Raw genomic sequence first — 6518 nt, 5'->3', positions numbered from 1 at the left:
TATACATACACTTTTATAGTGGTAAATAAAACTCACCAGGTCCCACAAGGGACGCTCAGGTTTTAGGTTGCTATCATAACCAAGAGAAGCAATAAATTCCTGGAGAGTACATCTCCATTGCCAGCAAAAAAATAGCAGATATGGATTATAGAACTACTCACATTAGACCGGCTAAGCTGATTTGACCCTCAGTAATCAGAGGGTATGTACCAAGATAAAGGTTTAGGTAGACAGCTCGATTACTTCCTAGTTATTTTACTGAGCAATTTTCTATAAAATTAATTAAATGTGAATGGTGAGAGAAAAGCTTAGATTAATGCTTGACATATTGTTCATGAGTGTTTCGGCATTAAAGACTTACTAACGCAAACAAGTTTTCAAAGACCGCATGTGCAAAGCTGCCAATACAATATGTTGAAAATTTAATTAAATTTATCAGCAAAAGCAAAAATATATTTTATTCCTGTTAAAATAGGATCTTTAAGTTGTTTAATTTAAACACCTGTATTTTTGCATTCATAATTTATCCAACACACCTTAGCTATAACTATTTTCTTAATTATCTTCTTGTGAAAAAGACAAAACATCACTAAAGATACATTTTTTACATTAAATAATCAAAAAAAGTCCACCATGCTACTTGAAGTTGTGATTACTGACTTCAGCAAAAGCAACTAACTCCTCTAGGGACTTAAGAAAATAGACCCAATTTAAATTTTGGTAATGTGCATGAAAAATAATTTATAATAAAAAGAGCTGAAAAGATCTTATTTACTTTGGGAGCCTTGTAAATGAGCTATTTTTAGACTTGAAATTAAGGGCATGCTTAAATCCAATACTTTACTTAAGAATCCATAACAACTGATTTCTTTATTATTAATTATTTGGATATTACCAATCTTCATTGCTTAAATATTGGGATGACTGAATTTTGAGAAGATATTAAATGGTTCTAAATATATTATGTTTAGAACAGAGTTATTTAATCAAAATATAGAGAATCACTATTAATCCAGATTTAGAAAGCCAAGCATTATTTACTAAAGGTTCACAGATATTAGAAATAAACCAGTTTCAACTTACACGATGTTACAAAATGTCAATCGAAAATTGACACTAGAGAACACAAAGTTTTACTACTATCCTTACTACTATCCTGTCATATCTCATATACAAATAAAAGCCAACACAATATAATAAGAAAAATAACTAAAGTTAATATGGGTTAGAAAAGAACAAATAATGTCAGCACCATGATTTGGAGGTTAGGAGAATCCAGATCCCACATGGTCAACTGTGGCTCATGGCCAGGAGGCTTGAAAAACCACAACGGGGCATGTATAAAACCCTAACACGATAGAAAATGGAGAAAGGAACACAGCACGATCACACCACATTGAGGTGCTTTCTTCTCCCCTCCTTTCTGTCTCTCTGTCAGACACTATGGATAGCTCCTACGCCCTTTGACAACTCAAACTCAAACAAAAACAAAAACAAAAACAGAAAAAGAAAACAAATATTAAACTGACATTATTTCAAGGTAATATGAATCTTTACCTTGGAGATCTCAATATAACAAAGTTAATATATATTAAAATTAACTGTCTATTCATCAAGCTATGGTAAATGCACATATCAGCATGCACATTTACATACGCAAAAATTATTATCCATCATATATAAAAACTCTTATGAGAGTCTAAGGAAGGACATTAAAGAGAAAAATAAGAGAGGCAAGGCATTTATGGGATAAGGAAATGAGTTATTATCTATTGAAGGATAACCTTATAGCATTGTCAAATGTACACATGTTGGAATTTTCACTTTGAAAGCTAAGTAATGTGATTGAATGTATAAAAGAAACTGAAATAATGGTAATAAAAATAATGAAAAATAAATAAATAAATAAATAAATAATTACATAAATAGAAAAAAATACATGAAACCGAAAATGAAAAGCTGGCAAAGAAATGAATGAGAATTTTATAGTAGTGAAAACATAAATGGTCAATAAGTACATATAAAAGATAGTCAAGGTTCAGACATGGTAGAGTGCTGCTACTCAGCAGGCATGAGCCACAGGGGAGACCCCAGCTCAACTCTAAGCCCACATTAAAAGCTGAGCGAGGTGGCGAGCACCTGTATATAGCTCCTCATCCGCTGAGGCAAGAGGATCTGGAGTTATTGCAGCAGGGACAACGTAGCCAGATCACGTCTGAAAGAACTAGGCCTGATGACACATGCCTAAAGTCTCAGCAGCTGGGAGGCTGAGACAGAAGACTCATGATACGGTAAAACTCCATCTCAGTAACAAATAAACTAACAAAAAAGACAACCTGGGTAGTCTTCAAGGTAATATAAGTTAAACTCTAGGGGCGGATTTTTTTTTAAATATAAGAATATAGAACTTTTACTTTCTGACTATTCCAAGATTCCACGTTTTTCTACTGTGCTTAACAAAATGAACTCTCATCCATAGCGTGTTGGAAGGTAAATTAGCTTATACACTTTGGAAAATTGTTGGGCATTACATCATAATGCCTGATTCTATAAAACATATATATAATATATATATATATATATATATATATATATATGTATACATATATATGCCATGACCCAGCAATTTCACTGTATTTATATGTACAAGAGAAATACATATACAAAATATATTTGAAAAATACCCTAAACTCATATAAGGTACAAAAAATGTTTTGGCAATATTATTTATATTAGCAGAACAACAATCCAAATATTCCAAAATAGAGTGTATGAACTCACACACAGTGGCATTTTTGTACTATAGAATACTATTCAACAATGAAAATAAAAGACCAGCAGTCATGTTTTGGGATGGATGAATTGCAGATAAAATATTTTGCTAGCAAAAATTGTGGTAAATATGTACACACAGTATGCATCCATTTATGTAAGTAAGTTTAAAAAAATAGGCAAGATGAAATAGTGTTTTGATTGAAAATGTAAGTGGGGGACCAGCAGATTGCACAATGGTTATGTCACTGGACTCCCACATAATTGACCTCGGTTTCAGCCCAGCCCTGGTAGATCAAAACTCATGCTGGGCACGTGTGTATGAGGAGAATGGAGAAGGGACTACAGCATGACCATCCCCCCTGGAGGGGTGATGACTCACTCTCTGTCTCTTTGTCTTTCCAGCAAATGCATGCACTCTATAGTAAAAATCTCTCTAATAAAAATAATAAAAATGTAAGTGGCAGGAATTTAAAAAGCAAGAAAGCAATAAAATTAAAAACAGAGTTTACTTCTAAGGAAAGTGGGATTAGAATCTAGGTATAGAGAGGAAGCTTTTGTGGTATAGTAATATTTAATTTTCTTTCTGAGTGCTAGGCACATAATTACTCACTATACAGTCAACTGTGTGTATTTAATATTCTATTGGTATTTATGCTGTATTTCCTAATGCTTTAAACTATATGAAAAATGCATTTTACATGAACTTCAAAATTTTTTTAAATCCTCATTACAATCAGAAATTGTTATGAACACTCATCAGATAACAGGAAGACACTTGGCTTAAAAAATGTAACATTTATTTTACTTACATATCTGGACATGAGCAGAGAGCAGAAGAGTATCTTGTCTCTGGTCCACTTGGGAACAGCTGGTGTATAACTCAAAGGTCGGGAGCAGAATTCTTCTAGAGCAGCACTGTTTAAAGAAAAGTATACTATAAATCACATATATGATTTAAAAATTTTTAATTGCCACAGTAAAGGAAATGTAAAAAATAAATGGATAAGATTAATGTATTTTTAGCCTGATATATCAAAAAATGATCATGTTAACATATACTCAATATGAAAATATTAATGAAATATTCTTTTTATTCTACAAATCTTTGAAATATAGTGTGGGTTTTACAGTTAAAGCACGTTTCAATCTAAAATAGTCCTATTTCAAGTGCTCACTAGCTACTCAGTAATCAACAGCACAACTCTAAAGACTTATACATGTATCTAGCAATCAATGCTGTCTATAACTTAACTCTTAGCTAGGACTGTCAACCGGAAAACCGATATGTTACTTTTCTATGTGGCCTGGACCTTGTAGTAACAGGGTAAGTGATGTGTGTCAAAGAAAAGCACTAAGAATGAGAAAAGAGAGACACAGAGAGGCCAAAAAGTAAGTGAAATGAGTCTTGCTCTTTATGACCTAATCTGGAAGTCACATAATTTTGCTTTCACTGACATCACTGGTTACAATGGTTCCAAGGTTGCCTAGGTTCAGGAGGAAATGTGTAATGTAATCAATTTTTTTTAAAAAGTTTGTAATTTCATCACAGTTTAGAAACTTGCACACACAAAATTTTCCATTCTGTGGGTAGGACTAAACACTAACTGACCGAACTGGTAAAATGAGAATACTGATTGCTAATATCCTCTTACCTATGTACTATGGAATGACAAAAGTACATTCAAACAAAGAATAATCATTTTATTAAAGAGGATAGTTTAAATGACTTAAATTAATCAACACACATAGAACCATTCACTTCTGTTTTATTTCAAACACTGATAAATTGTCTCTTGCCTTTTTTACCTCACCCAGATCTCAGGTTCAGAATCCTCATTATAGTGCTCCAGCCAGCTGCTATTAGTTGCTATTACAATACTGATACTTTCAGTCTTGTATCAGAAGTCATAAAGTATTTCAGATGATTTTCACTATGTATCGTACAAGGGGCAGAGTAAGAGAAGTAGGACAAAGGAAATTTTTTATATAGTATAACTCTTAAGTTAGAGAATTAGACATGAAATAACTCAGGATTAACAGCAAAAATGTGATAACCAGTAGGAGTTACTAAGCGACAATAGAATGTGTCTACCAATCAATTCCATAAGAATAAGAGTCAGTCAGCTGGCAGGAGACATCAGAGACTGGACAATCATAGCCCAGTTCCAAGTCTATGAGGAACATGGATGTTAGTGTAATTTGGCTAAAAGAATGAACATAAGATAATATTCAAAGACAGTATGTTTCTTAGGAGTAGAAAATGTCAAAACATAAAATATTATATTGCAAGAATATTAAGAAGCAAGCAATAACTTTTAGTTTTAAATAATGGTTACAAAATATGAAAGTGATAAACTTTTAAAAATCAAAACGTTTTTCAGTACTATGTGAAATACTTCACAATAGTGTGTATCTATTAACTTATCTGTCATCAAAAGAGCACTTTGCATAAAAGGAAGGACTGACTAGTGTGCAAAATGTTTACAATCTTCCGTGAGACTATGGTTCATCATCAATCTGTATCTGTAGGTTATTGTTATGAATTTCATCTGTGGGACCAGCAGTTAGTGTTATGGATACGTCGCTGGACTCCCACGCAGTCAACCGCCATGTGAGTCTGGACCCGGTGGCTTAAACTCATGCCAGGCACATGTGCGTGTGTGCCCAAGATCCCCAGAGGAGAATGGAGGAGGAGGGATTGCGGTGTGGCCATCCCCCCTGAGGGGTGATTTCTCACTTTGTGTCTCTGTGTCTCTCTCTGCTTTTCCGGCGAGCACACGCATCCTATAGCAAAAACCTCTCTCATAAAAAAATAAATAAATAAATTCATCTGCAGTTTTGATACATGGGAAATTGCAACTGAAATTTATTTTGTCAATGTTTTCTCAATGAATGGAATAAAGTTTCTGTTGGAAGAAAATGTTTTTAAGGTTATGAATTTTAAAAAATAAAAAATGAAAGTGTTCTCTTGAAAGTATTATAAGTAAAGTAGTTTTAAAGATAAATTTATTTTTTCAATTAAAATTGGGAAATTAACAGGAGTGATAATGGAAAAATTAATGATGACATTTAATTCTTGAAGTATGTTTTTGATAGGAATTCTCATAATAATCATTTCAAGTGAAAAAAAAACCTGGATCCAAAGAAATTAGCCGTGTATAAAAGAGAATACCACATACTGAGGAAACAGCATGACTGGGATTCCAAAGACTGAAATCATAATAAATACTAGCTTGTATAGAGTGTTTCAATACTTTGAAACAGTTTCTCAGAATGATATTTGTTTTAATAATATTTATGAGAGAGGAAACTCACATTTATTTAATACTTAATATGTAGTGGCAGTTTTGCAGATTGAAACTCTATTCTACTGATGTGCAGGGTTTCTCACCTGCTGATACTTCTCTCCACTACCAGATCATGAAGTCAAGAGATAAATATTACATATCACACAACAGCATTCTCAATTCAAGGCTGTGGTGGCTGATCCAATGAAGTCATTTTCATCTTATAAGCCCACTGAGTTCAATCTATTTGATAATCCATACATGTGCATATAGTAAAGTAATAATAGTAAGAGAAAGCAGAAAAAGGCTAATTTGATCATTGAGAAATAAATTTAATTATTTTTTTTAAGATTTTTGCCATAAGGTGTATGCATTTACTGGACAGAAATCGAGAAAAGGAAATTTCTCCTTTAGTTGTTATTGATGTGATTGCAGTTGTTTGATAATTACTGTAAA

At 32.8% G+C, this 6518-nt stretch overlaps 1 long non-coding RNA gene across 4 annotated transcripts in view; it reads right to left on the bottom strand.

The window, feature by feature from the left end:
• LOC102478895 (uncharacterized) overlaps positions 1-4800 on the bottom strand; it is a 58709-nt gene extending 53909 nt beyond the window's left edge. Inside the window, exons 1-2 of one of the 4 annotated variants that reach the window (XR_001370780.1) lie at positions 4582-4800; positions 3585-3690 (exon numbers count right to left, since the gene is read on the bottom strand). This is a non-coding gene — a long non-coding RNA (uncharacterized LOC102478895). Of the gene's footprint in view, positions 1-3584; positions 3691-4027; positions 4179-4581 lie in introns of those variants that run through there. The other 3 variants (XR_335363.1, XR_335362.1, XR_001370779.1) reach the window with 3 other exon arrangements.
• Positions 4801-6518: the final 1718 nt, after the last annotated feature.

The sequence above is a fragment of the Tupaia chinensis genome, unplaced genomic scaffold, assembly GCF_000334495.1.
Source record: "Tupaia chinensis unplaced genomic scaffold, TupChi_1.0 Scaffold000399_1, whole genome shotgun sequence".
Taxonomy (NCBI): domain Eukaryota; kingdom Metazoa; phylum Chordata; class Mammalia; order Scandentia; family Tupaiidae; genus Tupaia; species Tupaia belangeri.
Note: the sequence above shows the minus strand (reverse complement) of the source record. Positions and strands in the feature narration are given on the sequence as shown.